At 38.7% G+C, this 18,158-nt stretch overlaps 2 pseudogenes; both read left to right on the top strand.

Moving 5' to 3' along the window:
* The first annotated feature begins 2,243 nt into the window (after positions 1 to 2,243).
* On the top strand, positions 2,244 to 3,048 carry LOC105756551 (vomeronasal type-1 receptor 3-like; annotated as a pseudogene).
* An 8,373-nt stretch (positions 3,049 to 11,421) lies between these two features.
* Positions 11,422 to 12,347, top strand: LOC105756578 (vomeronasal type-1 receptor 4-like; annotated as a pseudogene).
* The last annotated feature ends 5,811 nt before the right edge of the window (positions 12,348 to 18,158 follow it).

Genomic DNA, 18,158 nt, shown 5'->3' with positions numbered 1-18,158 from the left:
ATAATCTAAACCTGTGCAGAAGCACTGTATCCAAATGGCAATAGTTGGGATAGAAATGTTTTCTCTAATTCAGAATGTATGGCATGCTTAATGGAGACAGTAATTGTGTCTCTACTGAAAACATCCAGGGTCTTTTGATTTTGACAAGACTGTTCACTCTCCCAAAGTTAAAGAAGCAGCACTTAAAGAAAAAGTACTTTGTAATTGTTAGTTTCAGACAGCAGCTGTCAGGCTCAAATGTATCCTGTGATATTTTCTCTGCTTTAAAAATATTCTAATATCAATCCAAAAAATCTATGGAATTTCAATTCATGGAAGGTACAAGATTTCACGTCTTACAGATTCCAGTTTGCATATGAGTCTTAAATGTTGATATCTTTCAAAATCTCACCTCATTGCTAAGTTTTATTTAATTCAGATATTAATAGACAGATAAGTATATGATCTGAAATGAGTAATAATTTAGTTTCTACTCTATAGTATTTTATCATTCAGTATTGTTTCCTGTCCCATAATTCATGGCATGCCGTAAGATTGTCCAGTAATTCCTGTGATAGATGCCATTGTATTTTCATTTCTGGCATAAAAGCAAATGTGCCTCTCTGTTGTCATCCTAATGAGCCAATCTTACATTCATTAAGTCTGATTTATTTACGGAGCAGGTTCCTGTAGTATTATGCAATAAGTGCATTTACATTTATTAAAGTATCTGAAACTATGTTCATAATTGATATTGGCATGTTGAATAAATCTTTACACATAATTGGAAACCTATCACAACCAAAATTATGAAATAAAGTACCACTCATACAAAATAAAATGATAGGGTGTAAAAATATCTCGATTGTGTGGGTTATTGAAGAACACAGCTATCTAGATTATTAGTAAATCATGGTGGTAAAGAGCATTGTCTTAGTAACCACCCCAATCAAGTTCAAATCTCCAATATTCTTCTAATCAGCTTCTGAATTTAGACAAATCACGTAACCTCTCTGTGCCTAAATTCTCCTTGTCTTTATAATGAAAGTAATAGTAGTGCCTGCCTCTTAGATTTGTGAAGAATAAAGAAGTTACCCCATGTATGGTTTTCATAGCAGTGACTCATACATAACAAGTACTCTTTAAAGGTTATGCATTCTACTCTTGTAAACCTCTTTTTTATTGTGCTTTAAATGGAAGTTTACAGTTCAAGTTAGTTTCTTATACAAAACTTTATACACATACTGCTATGTGACCCTAGTTGCACTCCGCATACCATAACAGCACACTCCTCCTTTCCACCTCAGATTTCCCATGTCCATTCAACCAGCTCCTGACCCTCTCTGCCTTCTCATCTTGCCTCCAGATAGGAGCTGCCCAGACTCATGTAGCTACTTGAGCTAAGAAGCACACTCTTCATAAGTATCATTTTATGTCTTACAGTTCAGTCTAATCTTTGTCTGAAGAGTGGGCTTCGGTAATGGTTTTAGGTTTGGGCTAACAGAGAGTCCAGGGGCCATGTCTTCCACGGTCCCTCCAGTCTCACTCATACCATTAAGTCGAGTCTTTTTACTAGAACTTGAGTTCTGCACCCCACTTTTCTCCTGCTCCAGCAACGACGCTCTGTTGTGTTCCCTGTCAGGGCAGTCATTGGTGATAGCCAGGCACCATCTAGTTCTGGTCTCAGGCTGATGGAGTCTCTGGTTTATGTGGCCCTTTTGTCTCTTGGGCTAATGTTTTCCTGGTATCTTTGGTGTTCTTCATTCTCCTTTGGTCCAAGAGGGTTGGGACCAATTGATGCATCTTAGATGGCCACTCACTAGCTTTTCAGACCCCAGATGCCACTCACTAAAGTGGGATGCAGAATATTTTCTTAATAAACTTTGTTATGCCAATTGACCTAGATGTCCCCTGAAACCATGGTCCCCAGACCCTTACCCCTCCTACTCTGTCCCTCAAAGTGTTTGGTTGTATTCAGGAAACTTCTTAGATAACCCTCTTTTTTAATATTATTTTATTGTATTTTTGGTGAAGGTTTACACAGCAGTTTGGGTTCCCATTCAACAATTTCTACACATGTTGTTCAGTGTCTTTCAAACCTCCTAATGAAAGAAAAGCATTAAGGAAGTGTTTCTAAGTGGAAATTAATGATGGTTAGAGAATATTGGATTTTCTTTGACATGATTCATGTGGCCCATATCTTATCTTTCCGTGCAGAACCCTCTGACTCTGAAGACAAATATCAGTTACTGGGAACTGCGAGAATGTCCTCTAGTGATTTGACAGTAGGGATGATCTTCTTATCACGGACTACATTGGGAATCATGGGAAATTTCTCTCTTCTTTATCATTATGTCTTTCTCTACTTCACTGGGTGCAGATTAAGGTCCAGAGACTTGATTCTCAAACACCTGACTGTCGCCAACTCCTTGGTCATTCTCTCTAAAGGCGTCCCCCAGACCATGGCTGCCTTCAAGCTGAAAGATTTCCTCAGTGATTTTGGATGCAAACTTCTTTTCTATCTTCACAGAGTGGCCGGCGGTGTGTCCATTGGCATCACCTGCCTCTTGAGTGTCTTCCAGGCCATCACCATCAGCCACAGGAACTCCAGGTGGGCAGAGCTTAAGGTGAAAGCTCCCAGGTACACTGACTTCTCCATATTCCTGTGCTGGATCCTCCACACATTGATTAATATTATTATTCCTGTGCATGTGACTGGTGAATGGAACAACAAAAACATTACAAAGAAAAAAAGATTTTATATACTGTTATTCTGTACGTAGTGACAAAACCACAGAATCACTCTATGCAGCACTGTTATCATTCCCTGATGTCGTGTGTTTGGGACTTATGATCTGGGCCAGCGGTTCCATGGTTTCATCCTGTACAGACACAAGCAGCAGGTCCAGCACATTCACGGGAACAACATCTCCCCCACATCCTCCCCGGAGTCCAGAGCCATCCAAACTATCCTTGTTCTGGTGGGCACCTTTGTATCTCTTTACACCTTCTCTTCCGTCTTTCAAGTTTGTTTCGTTCTTTTCAACAATCCCGGTTGGTGGCTGGTGAATATCTCTATACACTCTTCACTGCATGTTTCCCAACTCTCAGCCCCTTTATTCTCACGAGCCATGACTCCAGTGTCTTCAGACTCAGCTTTGCCTGGATTAGGAAGACAAAATCCCCTAGTTTTATCAGAAATATGTATATCATACATTTATGCTCAATAATCAGTTTTTTGCACACTCATCCTCCACAGAATAACGAGCACAATTATGAAACATGACATTATAAGAGTGGTATGTACACAGACATACGTACATTTGTATATGCATAAATATGTGTATATGTATATATGCATAAATATATACACATATATATGAATGTGTATGCCGTATTTTTATGCAAACAACAAGCTCTTTCTGCATTTGTTTGCTGGCCATGCCCTCCCCATGGGAGGTATTTTCCTAAGCATGGTGTGCTACTTTTTTTTTACTGAACCATGTGGAAGAGGAATGGCATGGTGGCATTTGTGGGGTGCTTCGTGGGGGGAGGGCACAGCCGGCAAACAAATGCAGATGTGCATTATTTGCGTAAAATATGGTATATGTGCTTGTAAGTGTGCATGTACATATGCACGTGTGTGTGCAAGTGTGTATACTGTTAAAAAATTTTATGGAGGCAAAAGTTAAAATGGCTTACCTGGACCAAGAAACAAACAAAAATTAGTCATAAAGTCATTTACAAGAGCCTGAGTAGTGCCAGTAGTTTGCAATTGGCTGATAACCCAAAGGTTGGCAAATAAAACCCACCAGTAGCTCCACAGAAAAAAGGCCTGGTGAACTGCTTCCATAAATATTACTGCCAAGAAAACTCTATGGAGCAGTTCTACTCTGTGACTCATGACATCATCATGAGTTGGAGGTAATGGCAGCTAACAACAACCAGCCATTTACCAGAAACAATAGCTTTATGCAGAATCAAAACTGAGGCAAAAAAGTAGGCAAGTTTTCCTTATCAGCATGAGTTACCATGAGTTAGCAATACTTATCAGCATGAGTTAGCACACTCATCCAATCAAGATAATCCAGCTTAGCATTCAGTGACCAACTTTTCCAAAACAAAAGGAAAGTTAGGTATGTGTAATCAATCAAAGCAAAGAGAAGGATGCTTACTCATCTGAGCTTTAAAAAGGGCATTATAACTGTAAACTCCAGCCCCTCACCATTCTCAGTTTGGGGTGCTCCTTATTCATGAACAGTTTTCTTGCTCGATAAACCCTGTTAACTCTAATGGACCTGATAAATTTTTTCTTTCAAAAATACACATATATATAGTCAGTCACATTATGTTTCTTTTCCATCAAGTAATAATATTGTATAATACTGTACATTAAGAAATATTAAAACAATTCTAATTACAACAATTACACAGTGATTTAACCTTAATTTCCATTTTACTAATATTTATATCACCATGCTAGTTGATTAATTGGTTAAAATTACATGAAATGTATTCATCCTTTTTCTACTTTAATCCCTATATTTTAAGGTCTATCTCTTGGAAAAACTCAATTGACTATAGTTGAACAGTGTTTTTCTTTAACAGGAGCAATTGATTTATTTATGTTTAATTTAATAAGGGATACATTTGGAAAAGGAGCCCCGGTGGCGTAGTGGTTAAAGCTGTTGGCTGCTAACCAAAAGGTCAGTGGTTTGAACCCACTAGCCAATCCTCAAGAGAAAGATGTGGCAGTCTGCTTCTGTAAAGATTTACAGCCTTGAAAACCCTATAGGGTAATTGTCATGGATTGAATTATGTCCCCCCCAAAAAAGTGTGTATCACTTCGGCTGGGCCATGATTCCCAGTACTGTGTGATTTTCTTAGGTGTTGTAAATCCTGCCTCTATGATGTTAATGAGAGAGGATGGGCAGCAGTTGTGTTAGTGAGGCAGGACTCAATCTACAAGACTGGATTGTGTCTTGAGACAATCTCTCAAGATATAAAAGAGAGAAGTGAGCAGAAAGATAGGGGTAACTCTTACCACCCAGAAAGCAGCACCAGGAGCACCTGAGAAGCTCCTCAACCAGGGGGAGATTGATGAGAAGGACCTGCCTCCAGAGTTGACAGAGACAGAAAACCTTTCCCTGGAGCTGGCGCCCTGAATTTGGACTTGTAACCTACTAGACTGTGAGAAAATAAATTTCTTTGTTAAAGCCATCCACTTGTGGTATTTCTGTTAGAGTAGCACTAGATGACTAAGACAGTCACTATGAGTCAGAATTGACTCAATGGCAGCAGGTTTATATTTGGAATAATATTTACCAACTTATTGTTTGCACTTAATGATACCTAATTTCTTATTCTTTCTATCTTAAATTCTTCTGTGTTAAGTTCTTTTAATAATTCTACATTTCCCCCTTTTCTTTATAGATTGCATATTCAATATCTCTTAGTTTTTAACCTAGAAATCGCAACATGCTTTTTAAAACAAAACACTGTGTGAAGTTATTTAATACCTTTAACCTCCATCTTGGCAAAATAATGACATTGTTGTTGTTGTTAGGTGCCATGTAGTTGGTTCTGACTCATATCGACCCTATGTACAATAGAACAAAACACTGCTCGGTCCTGCACCATCCTCACAATTGTTGCTATGTTTGAGCCCACTGCTGCAACCACTGTGTCAATCCATCTCATTGAGGGGCTTCCTCTTCTTCACTGACTCTCTGCTTTACCAAGCATGATGTCCTTCTCCAGGGACTGGTCCCTCCTGGTAATATGCCCAATGTAAACAAGATCAAGTCTCACCATCATCAGTTCTAAGAAGCATTCTCACTGTACTTCTTCCAAGACAGATTTGTTTGTTCTTCTGGCAGTCCCCAAAATATATTCAATTTTCTTTGCCGACACCATAAATCAAAGGCATCAATTCGTCTCAACACTAATATATTTACCTTTTCCCAACTTCTTAAAAAGTGCTGATAGGTTTTGAAAAAAAAATTAAGCTACGTTCACAGGTCATAAGTACACAGAGGAACGAAATTTCACAAGCTGAACACAACTCTATATGCACATCAAAAAAAAAAAAAAAAAACAGGATTTTGTCAGCCTCCTAGATGTCTCCTGGTGCTTACTCGTAGTCTCTATCCCTACAGGTAACCACTATTATGACGTGTAACAGCATAGATCATTTTCACCTTTATATAAAAGGAGTCATACAACATGAACTAATTTTTATTTGGCTTCTTAAATTCCATACGTGCTTTGTAAATTTATCTGTAATTGTGCAAGTTGTTGTGGATTATTCATTAGCATTGGTGGCAGAATTCCATTGTGTGACTATCAAACAATCATTCCACTGTTGTACATGTGAATGGTTTTCAGTTTGGAGCTATCAGGTGTGGCTGTTTTGCCTCAGTGTCATGCAGCACCAAAAGCAGACCTGGTTTCACCACTCAGTGGTCAGAACTTAGGGTTTTGGGCTCTTGCCCATGTTCTAGCTGTTCGGTCTGTCATCTTGAAAACTATAGACTGGATCTCAAAGGCAGATCTAACTGTCTGGGTCACTCATCATGAAGCCCAGGTTAATGGCCTCTTCCCCAAAGAGACTGACTGGAATCACGCTGCTGGTTGATTCTGACTCTGTTTCTGGTGCAGAAGCTACCACTGCATGCCAGACTTGTGACTCCCTCTAGAAGTTGATCCATTTGACTCATGTTTGGGGAGGCCTCCCACCACTCCTGGAAGGATGGACCTTTGGCTTTCCTTAGGCTACCTATCCAGACTCCTCACTGTTGACTACTTCAACAACTGATCATCTGACTCCAACACCATTGTGACCTTCGAATGTAATCTTTGTCACATTTTAGACTTTCCAGATTATTTGCGCTCTGGCCATTGTGTGCCATTTATCTCAAAGCTACTAAAAATGAACTGACAGTATGATTCGACCTCCTTCACCTCCTCCTGGTCCACACTTCTTGGTTAGGTAGTTTGGTGAATGAATGCGGCTATCATCAAAAAGGCATTATCTCCTCTTGGCTGCTTCTAAGATAAGAATGAAAGAGGTGGGGATTATTTGAACTATTTTACTAATTTGGAGTCCCTGGGTGGCACAGTAAGCGTTTGACTACCAGCTGAAAGGTTGGTGGTTCAAACACATCCAGAGGAGCCTCAGAAGTTAAGGCCTGATGATCTGCTTCAGACAGGTCACAGCCATGAAAACCCTTTGGAGTGCAATTAAACTCTACACACATAGGGTGACCATGAGTTAGAATGGACTCAAAGACAACAGATTTGTGTTTTTTGGATCCTATTTTTCCATTTAAGATTCCATATTGACCATTCCTAAGCAGGTTGTATCTTTCTTTCCCCTAACCACAAGCCCAGGTCAACCTTTGCCCAGGATACGCTTTGTGAGGCAGCAAAGCTAAAGGGGGGCCAATGGTACTCATACTTAATCCTGGCTAAATTTTATATAAATGGCCTGGCCCCTCTTGCACTTGGCTCTCATAGATGAAATGTCTGGAGGCAAATGGAAGATGACTGGAAAAAAGGTGAAATTATAGCTATTATAATGGCACACACTGATTCTCTGGAGGTAGAAGGAGAGTAACAACCCAGAACCTGGGAAGAAACACCTTAGATCCCAGGAAGTGCTAGGGTGAAGGGGTATTAATAGTCTTTTGTCTTTCAGAATCACCCCTGGAGCCTTTCTCCAGAAGAAATTGCCCTGACACAATGCTTGCAAATTGTTTCAAGTGTCTTTAAAAAGTTGGCTTTTTGGTTGTTTTTATTATTAATGGAATGATTTGGAAAAGGATAGTAAGAATGGTTGCACAACATGAAGAATGTAATCAATGTCACTGAATAGTACATGTAGAAATTGTTGAGATGGTGTATGTTTTGTTCTGTATATTTTTATCACAATAAAGTTTCTCTAAAATAAATTTTTATTGTGGTAAATACATAGGTAACAAAACATTTCTCATTTCAACAATCTTCCCACGTACAATTCAGTGACATTAGTTACATTCATCATTGTTATGGATTGAATTGTGTCCCCCAAAAATGTATGTCAACTTGGCTAGGCTATGATTCTCAGTATTGTGTGATTGTCCACAGTTTTGTCATCTGATATGATTTTCCTATGTGTTACAAATCCAACCTCTATGATGTTAATGAAGCAGGATTAGAGGCAGTTATGTTAATGGGCAGGACTCAATCTATAAGATTATGTTGTATATTGAGTCAATCTCTTTTGAGATATGAAAGAGAAGGGAGCAGAGAGAGAGAGGGACTTCCTACTACCAAGAATGAAGAACCAGGAGGAGAGCGTGTCCTTTGGACCAGGGGTCCCTGTGCTGAGAAGCTCTAGACCAGGGGAATATTGATGACAAGGACCTTCCCCCAGAGCCGACAGAGAGAGAAAGCCTTCTCCAGGAGCTGGCACCCTGAATTCAGACTTCTAGCCTACTAGACTGTGAGAGAATAAATTTCTGCTTGTTAAAGCCATCCACTTGTGCTATTTCTGTTACAGCAGCACTAGATAACTAAGACAATCATGTTGTTCAACCATCACCTTTAACTGGTCCCAATTTTTTCCATCAAAGCCTCTTAAATTCGATTGACTGTTGAGTCTGCCATCCCCTGCCAGATGGCTGTGATCATGATTTAATTGCCATTCCCTTCAGCCTTTAAAGGTCTTTGGGTGGTGCACATGGTTTGTAATCAGCTACTAACCTAAAGGTTGGTGGTTCAAACCCACCAGAGGTGCCTCGGAAGACAGGCCTGTTGATCTACTTCTGAAAGGTCACGGCCATGAAAACCCCATGGAGTTCTACTCTGTAACACATGTGGTTGCCATGAGTTGGAATTGACTGAGTGGCAAGGGGCTTGGATTTTTTGTTTTGTTTTGTTTTTTATCCTTTAATAGAAATCTATCAGAATCAGCAGGGGGTGGTCTCATCTCTACATCTTGCATACAAAACACCACCTGATATTTACCTTCTACATTGTCAGTCATTTTGCGGGCAGTCAAATGCCACCTGCTGGTTACATGGACAAGCAGTATAGTTTGGACTGAGTAGCCTCAAGTAAAAAAACAAACCAAACCCCTTGCCTTCGAGTCAATTTCAACTCATAGTGACCCTATAGGACAGAGTAGAACTGCCCCATAGAGTTTCCAAGGAGCAGCTAGTGGATTCAAACTGCCGACCTTTTGGTTAGGAGCCGTAGCTCTTAACCACTGCACCACCAAGGCTCCAGTGTCAGGTAGTCCCTCCAAAAACATGGACTGGACACAATTATTGGAACTGAACAGGGAACTCTAAGGTTTACAGACTGCCAGGGAGATGTGTCTTAGCAGTCTCAAACTGGTGCACGCCATCTAAAGTAGGCCCCACTTTGAGGGCCCCAAAAATTGTAAATGATTTCCCTACATGCACCATGTGCAGCTTTGGTGTTCTACCTCTTGTGTGTTGTTGTTGTGTGCTGTCGAGTCAATTCCAACTCATGACAACCACGTATTACCAAGTAGAACTTCTCTCTTGTGTAGAACCTATTAATGCCATATCTTCCTCATGAAAACATGTTAATTTGCACCTTGTTGTTGTTCTTGTCATTGAGTAGATTCCTACTCATGGCGACCCCACCAGTGCAGAGTTGAACTGTTCCATAGGGTTTTCAAGGCTGTGACATTTCCAAAGCAGATCACCTGGCCTGTCTTCCCAGCTTAGCAGTTGAGTGCTTAATCACTGTGCCACCAGGGCTCCTTTCTGGAAGTTAGGAAGGCAGTTTTTAAGGAAAAGATAACATAATTATGGTACAAGATAGTTGCTGTCAGTCTCAAATGTATCTTATGATCTATTCTCTTATTGAAAAATATTCTTGCAGCAATCCAAAAATCTATTATTTCAGTTTATAAAATATGCATGATTTCACACCTTACAATTTTTATTTTGTATATGTGTCTTATGTTTTAATATCTTTCACAAATCTTGCCTCATTGCTAATAGTTTTACTTAACCCAGGAATTAATAGATGTTTGTGATCTGAAATTAGTAATAATTTCATTCTTATGCTGCATTATTTTATTACACAGTAGTGTTTCATGTCCTATAGTGTAGGGCACAATATGAGATTCTTCAATAATTCCTGGGATGGGTTTCTTTGTCCTTTGTTACTGGCATAAAAACAAATGAGCCTTTTTATTGCCATCTTAATATGGGCCCATGTTTGCATTAGGTCCAAATTGTCAGAGCTCAGGTTCCTATAGCGTTCTACTGCAACCAATGAGCTACATTTATTGAGGTAGCTAAAGCTTTGTTCATAACTGATATTGGCCTATAGAATAAATCTTTACACATAAATGGAAAACCGCAATAACCAAAATTGTAAAATAAAATACCACTAATCTAAAATATTTTACAAATGTTTTACAAAGTATAAAAACAAAACTAAATAGGACTAAATAATTTGAAGAACACAGCTAACTAGCTTTGTTAGTGTAGAATGCTGGATAAATGCATTGTGTTTATTATTAGCCTGTCATAGATTGAATTGTGTCCCCCAAAAATATGTGTCAACTTGGTTAGGGCATGATCCCCAGTATTGTGTGGTTGTCCTCCATTTTATGATTGTAATTTTATGTTAAAGAGGATTAGGGTGGGATTGTAACAACCTTACTAAGGTCACATCCTTGATCCAATGTAAAGGGAGTTTCCCTGAGGTGTGGCCTGCACCACTTTTTACCTTACAAGAGATAAAAGGAAAGGGAAGTGAGCAGAGAGTTGGGGACCTCATACCACCAAGAAATCAGCACTGAGAGCAGAGTGCGTCCTTTGTGCCCAGGGTCCCTGTGCCTGAGAAGCTCCTAGACCAGGGGAAGATTGATTACTAGAACCTTCCTTCAAAGCCGAAAGAGGAAGTCTTCCCTTGGAGCTGACGCCCTGAATTCGGACTTCTAGCCTACTAGACTATGAGAGAATTTTTCTTTGTTAAAGCCATCCACTTATGGTATTTCTGTTACAGCAGCACTAGATGACTAAGACATACCCCAACAACTTTCATGTCCCCATTCTGCTCCTAACCAGCATGTGGGTTTAGACAAATCACTTAACCTCTCTGTGCCTAAGTTCTCTTCATCCTTACAATAAAATTCATAACAGATATTACAAAATCTATAAAGAAGTTAGACTATGTACAGTTTTTATAGCAGTGAGTCATGTATTAAAAGTGGGCTTTAAATGCTATACATTCAGCTCTTGGAAACCTCGTAATACAAGAAGAAAACTTTAAGTCAATGTTTCTAAGTGGGAATTAATGGTAGGTGGAACACAGTGGATTTCAGTGGACATGATACATGTGGCTCATGTCTCATCTTCCCACGCAGGACCCTCTGGCTCTGAAGACAAATATCAATCACTGGGAACTGAGAGAATGTCCTCCAGGGATTTGACAATAGGGATGATCTTATCACAGACTATATTGGGAATCCTGAGGAATTTCACTCTTCTTTACCATTATCTCTTCCTTTACTTCACTGGATGCAGGTCAAGGTCCACAGACTTCACTCTCAGGCAACTGACTGTAGCCAATTCCTTCATCATTCTCTCTAAAGAAGTCCCTTAGACAACGGCAGCTTTTGGGTGGAAAGATTTCCTCAATGATTTTGCATGCAAACTTGTTTTCTATCTTCACAGAGTGGGAAGGGGAGTGTCTATTGGCAGCAGCTGCATCTTGAGTGTCTTCCAGGCCATCACCATCAGCCTCAGGAACTCCAGGTGTGCAGAGCTTAAGGCGAACTCTCCCAAGTACACTGGCTTCTCCATTTTCCTGTGCTGGATCCTGCACATGCTGCTAAATATCTTTTTTCCTATGTATGTGACTGGAGAATGGAGCAAGAAAAACATTACAAAGAAAAAAGATTTTGTACACTGTTATTCTGTACTTAATGACAAAACCACAGACTCACTGCAGCATCATTGTCATTCCCTGATGTGTGTTTGGGACTTATGATCTGGGCCAGCTGCTCCATGGTTTTCATCCTGTACAGATACAAGCATCGGGTCCGACACATTCATAGAAACAACATCTCCCCAGATTCTCCCAAGTCCAGAGCTACTCAAACCATCCTTCTTGTAAGCAACTTTGCATCTTTTTAAACATTCTCCTCCATCTTTCAAGTTTGTTCAGTTCTTTTCAATAATCTCATTTGGTGGTTGGTGAACACCACTGCCTTAACCAATGCATGTTTCCCAACCGCCTGTCCCTTTGTTTTCATGAGCCGTGACTCCAGTGTATCCACGCTCTGCTTTGCCTGGATAAGAAAGACAAAATGCCCCAGTCTAATCAGAAATATGTAAATTGTACATTTATGCACAATGTTCAGTTGTTTACTTGCTCATCCTCCACAGAATCATAAGCACAATTATGAAAGATCACATTATAAGAGTGAAATATACACTTACATACATACATTTGTATATGTATACATAGGAGTATATGTATATCTATATAAATAAATGTTGTGTGTCATTGAGTCCATTTTTACCTCATAACAACCCCATGTGACAGGGTTTCTTAGCTGTAATCTTTATGGAAGAAGATCACCAGATCTTTCCCCGGCAGAGCAACTGAGTGGATTCAAAACACCAACATTTTGGTTAGTAGCCAAGCATTTAACTGTTGCACTACCAGGTCTTCTTATGTATATTTTTGTTGTTGTTAGGTGCCATCAAGTCAGTTCCAACTTATAGCAACCCTGTGCACAACAGAAAGAAACACTGCCCTGTCCTGCACTATCTTCACAATTGTCGTTATACCTGAGCCCATTGTTACAGCCACTGTGTCAATCCATCTTGTTGAGAGTCTTCCTCTTTTTTGCTGACCCTCTACTCTACTAAGCATGATGTCCTTCTCTAGGGATTGATCCTTCCTGATAACATGTCCAAAGTATGTGAGACAAAGTCTTGCCATCCTTGCTTCTAAGGAGCATTCTGACTGTACTTCTTCCAAGACAGATTTGTTCACTCTTTGGCAGTCCATGGTATATTCAGTATTCTTCGCCAACACCATAATTCTAAGGCGTCAATTCTTCTTTGGTCTTCCTTATTCATCGTCCAGATTTCACATGTATATGAGGCGATTGAAAACATCATGACTTAGGTCAGGTGCACCTTAGTCCTAAAAGTGACATCTTTGCTTTTTAACACTTTAAAGAGGTCTTTTGCAGCAGATTTGCCCAATGCAAAGCATCGTTTGATTTCTTGACTGCTGCTTCCATGGGTGTTGATTGTGGATCCAAAAAAAAAAATGAAATCCTTGACAACTTCAATATTTTCTCTGTTTATCATGATGTTGCTTACTGGTCCAGTTGTGAAGATTTTTGTTTTCTTTATGTTGAGGTGTAATCCATACTGAAAACTGTGGTCTTTGATCTTCATCAGTAAGTGCTTTAAGTTCTCTTCACTTTCAGCAAGCAAAGTTGTAACAAACATAGATACACTTATTGCAGAATACTACATGAACCTACTCCATGACCAATTTGGATTTAATGAGTGCAAGAGTGGTTTGGTGTTAGGATGTTGTCTTGGTCATCTAGTGCTACTATAACAGAAATACCACAAGTGGATGGCTTTAAAAAAGAGAAATTATTCTCTCACAGTCCAATAGGCTAGAAGTGCTAATTCAGGGTGCCAGCTCCAGGGGAAGGCTTTCTCTCTCTGTGGGCTCCAAAGGAAGGTCCTTGTCATCAGTCTTCCCTTGGTCTGGGAGCATCTCAGCGCAGGAACCTCAGGTCCAAAGGACGTGGTCTGCTCCCGGTGCTGCCTTTTTGGTGGTATGAGGTCTCCCTGTCTTTCTTCTTGCTTCTCTCTTTTATATCTCCAAAGAGATTGGCTTAAGAAACAATCTAATCTTGTATATCTCATCAACATAACTGCTGCTAATCCATCTTATTACACTATACTGATAGGATTTACAACACACAGGGAAATCACATCAGATGACAAAATCATACAATACTGGTAATCATGACCCAGCCAAGTTGACAGATATTTTGGGGAGACACAATTCAATCCTTGGCAGATGGCAACTGAAATATTCAGTTGTTTTTATGCCAGAAACAAAAGTACAATGGGATCTATTGGACAATATCATGTTATGCCCTAAATTATGGGTCATGAAACAATACTGAGTGATAAAATAGTGTAGAGTAGGAACTAAATTATTACTCATTTCAGATCACGTTTATCTATTTATCAATACCTGAGTCAAGTAACACTATTAGCAATGAGACAAGATTGTGTAAGATATTTATAAGACACATATGCTAATTGGAATCTGTAAGACATGAAATCTTGTGCATTTTATGAATTGAAATAGATTTTTTGGATTGATATTAGAATATATTTAAACCAGATAATAAATCACAAGACACATTTCATCCAGACAGCTGCTGTCTGAATCTCATAAAGTTACCTTTTCCTTAAATGCTGCTTCCTTAGCTTCAAGTGGGAAAAGTTTCACCATAATTAACATCCAATAACCATGGATGTTTTCAGTAGAGAAACAATTACTGTCTCCATTAATTGCATCATACCGTCAGAGTTAGAGAAAGCATTTCTATTCCAGCAATTTCCATTTGTATGCATTGCTTCTTCAAAGGATTAGTTAATTCTTGTAGATTCACCCTACTCTTCCTTAAAAGCAGAGCGGTATTATAAGCACATCTTTAGTAATCCTGGAAATTTTGTCTATGATTTCTGTAAGGTAGGCTGAATAGCAGCTTCATTTTGGAACTACATTCCTCAAGTACCTTAAAAATAAGGTCTCATTATCACTTGGTTCAACACCAATAATCATTGTCATTGAGGATTATGCTAAATTACATTAGGAGCAACCAGGTGTTGGTGTAGTCTCTTTATTAGCTCAGTTCATGCCTCAGGTATTATTTCTCTTTTTTGTGTGTCTTTGGCACTAGACCAGTTGCAAACCAATAAGAATCTTTTCTTCTGATACAATCACTTACCTTGAGTCCTGATAAACCTCATTTCCTTAAACACTGCCTCTCAGACGGAATCAGAAGATACTCACCCAACTCCTTCCTGGTGCCAAGATGGTGGGCTCAGTGTCATGGTCATGATAGTCAGTACATGGGTGGGAGGGATATAGCCAGACCCTGAGATGTGGGTTTGTAATTCTGTGATCTCATCACCCCATAGAAGTGCAATTATCTTTTCAGTTGTAGCAGAAGTGAGATGGTAGACTTGGGGATCTCAGAAGATTTCTGAAAAACTTTTGTCCTATTGGCTAATTACCAAAAACAATTACAAGTTTCTAATTAACACCTCCATGGAGACCATTGACATATTTGGAAGAGGCTGTTTATTTTCCATGATCCCTGGAGGCAGACAGAAATCAGTGCTACTCAGTTCAACAGCATTGAATGGTTACCACAGTCCTCCACACTTATTTTTTGAATTTTCAATAATGAACAGTGGTTGCTTTTGTAATTAAAGAAGTATAAAATTCAAATTAATCCTTTGGTTTTTGATAGAGCCATGATTGAGAAAGGTCATAACTCTGTTCATTGTAAATATTATTTGTGATGTAATATTGATACAAAATATTCATCATCCAACATTAGTTAATAGGGACTCTATGTTTCTTTATAACTTTCAAATATCCCTGTTAGATACATGATCAAGGAATTATTACCAAAAGAGAACATTAATAAAGGACAATTGTTCCAAATGGTGATGGTGGTAAGACATGAAAGCATGGTATCAAAGTTTTTGACTTCAGAGAAGTATGAAAAAAAAATGTATGAGTTTGAGAGTCAAGGGGGATATGATGAAAAAAATTAAAAGGGAGAGACCACAGCCCATAACAAAAATCTCACTGGTAGAAAGTAACAATCACATATCATATCCTGGAATGATTTCTCTCTAATCAGAGTGTTCCTATACAAAAAAGTGCATATCAATATTACAAACATGAAAAGCCATTTATAAGGAATTTATTTAAACTAAAAATTAACAGACTATGGAGCAAACAAGCATATGAAATGTTTTGAAAATAGGATTGGATTAAGGTTTTCATGAATTTTTTCTCAGCCACAAAATTTTAATTATTATCTCTCAAATGCTGCACTCTACTCCAAACAAATAATAGCAACCTTATTTATCAGTTTGGAAAGTTTTTGTGAGTGAGACCACTGGAAAATGGTGACTGAAATAAGTATCATCCTCACATAACAGGAAGTCCAGAAGTTGCAGTAAAAAAAAGTGTGATAAGTACCCTGGGACGTCATCAAAGAAGCAGACTCTTTCTCTGCCTACTCTATCTCCATTACCATGCACCACTTATCTTCACTGTGGCAAGATGACTGCTTTATGACAAAGAAGAAAGAAGGATGAGGGAAAATCCTTTTTCCATATTAGGCCTTGTTTTCATTACACAGAAGCAAAAAAAAAAAAAAACAACCCAAGGACTTTTCTATATATTATGGGCTAGTTCTATACAAAGGCTACCCTAAATTTAATGAAAGATGACAATTCAAAATTACATATAAATACCTCTAGAGCAGAGGAAGGTAAAGGAAAAAGACATCAAGAAAACACCATGGAAACTAAACTAAACTAATCCTCATACCATATTTACAGATTATACCAATAGACTTTACTCTTTGAGTGTGTAATAAACCTCATATACCATGGCTGTCTCCTGGATGTTCAAAGTAAGAGACAAAAATTGGTAATGAAGCAATCCTCAGTATTTTCTAATTTACAGATATATTACTTTGCAGCTCTTGCTAACTATATCTAAACAAATTATAATAATTCTTCATGTCTTAATGTAGATACTCAGATTCAATTAGCAGGGGGGAAAAAAAAGAAATCCATTTTGGGATTTTTTTCATTTAATGCCATCTCACCCTAAACAGGCAGATATGCAAAAGGATTTTTGTTGTGCAATAGTCTCCGATCATATCCAAATGTATTTTTATATTAGACTGCAACTGTAACAGTTACTATCGTAACTCAAGGACTTTCATACTTGGGAACAACACATTAAACATTACCCGTGAAGCAATAGAGACTTCAAAGGGTTTCTCCATAGACTTGGAATATGTTCGATTGAATACATACTTAAAATTGTTAAATGTTATTTTAGTTCCAAATAAGTTGAAACAATTCTCTTGCTATAATTTTGAAAATTTATTTTCCTTTTTATTCATTTTCCAAATGTAAAATATTTGAGTCTTAAAAATCAAAATTACATTAAAAATATACAGCTTTCAAATCTACCTTTTCTCCCTTTGTGTTTTCCTCAAGAGATAAACATTGGTTTTAGTTTCAGATTTATTCTGATTTATTACACCAAATATGGAGCACCTGAGTGGTACAATCGGTTAGCACTCGACTACTAGCTGAAAGGTTGGCAGTTCGAACCCATCCAGAGGTGCCTCAGAAGACAAGCCTGGCTATCTGCTTGCAAAAGGTCACAGCTTTGAAAACCCAATGAAGCAGTTCTGCTAGGCACACATGGGGTCGCTGTGAGTTGTAATCAACTCAGTGGTAACTAAGAACAAGAACGCTACATGTAATATTCTTTACCTTATTTTTTTACATAGAGAGAGCAGTCCACATTAGAATATAATTTCCTCATTCTTTTAACAGCTTCATTGTACATAGCCATGTGTTCCCCTTGTTAGGAAGCCAGCTTGAATGATGGCAAGTCCACCTGACTAGTTTTGTTGAATGGGCTATAAGAGGAAGTAATTTCTCACTTCTAGGCCAAACCATTTAAAGCCAGGGTGTGATCTCCCACTTTTGAGATGGAGAAACTATTAAAATGGAAGTATCTGCATTCCTGATTTCAAACGCAAAAACCCGTTGCCATCAATTCCAACTCATAGTGAACCTATAGGACAGAGAACTGCCCCATAGAGTTTCCAAGGAGCCACTGGTGGATTTGAACTCCTGACCATTTGGTTAGCAGTGAGCTCTTAACACAGCACCTGGGATCCAACTTCTACCACATGGTCTTTAAATGCCCTGCAATGTCATGCAAGTCAGAGTAGACAAATTGAGAGAAAATAATCCATTTGTGTATTAAGTCTCTAGGATTGTTTTGTTTCCAGACACCACTGGGGTTACTAGCGGTAGGTG

Source organism: Trichechus manatus, unplaced genomic scaffold (assembly GCF_000243295.1).
Source record: "Trichechus manatus latirostris isolate Lorelei unplaced genomic scaffold, TriManLat1.0 scaffold00087, whole genome shotgun sequence".
NCBI classification, from domain to species: Eukaryota; Metazoa; Chordata; class Mammalia; order Sirenia; family Trichechidae; genus Trichechus; species Trichechus manatus.
This window is presented reverse-complemented; position numbering and strand designations above follow the sequence as displayed.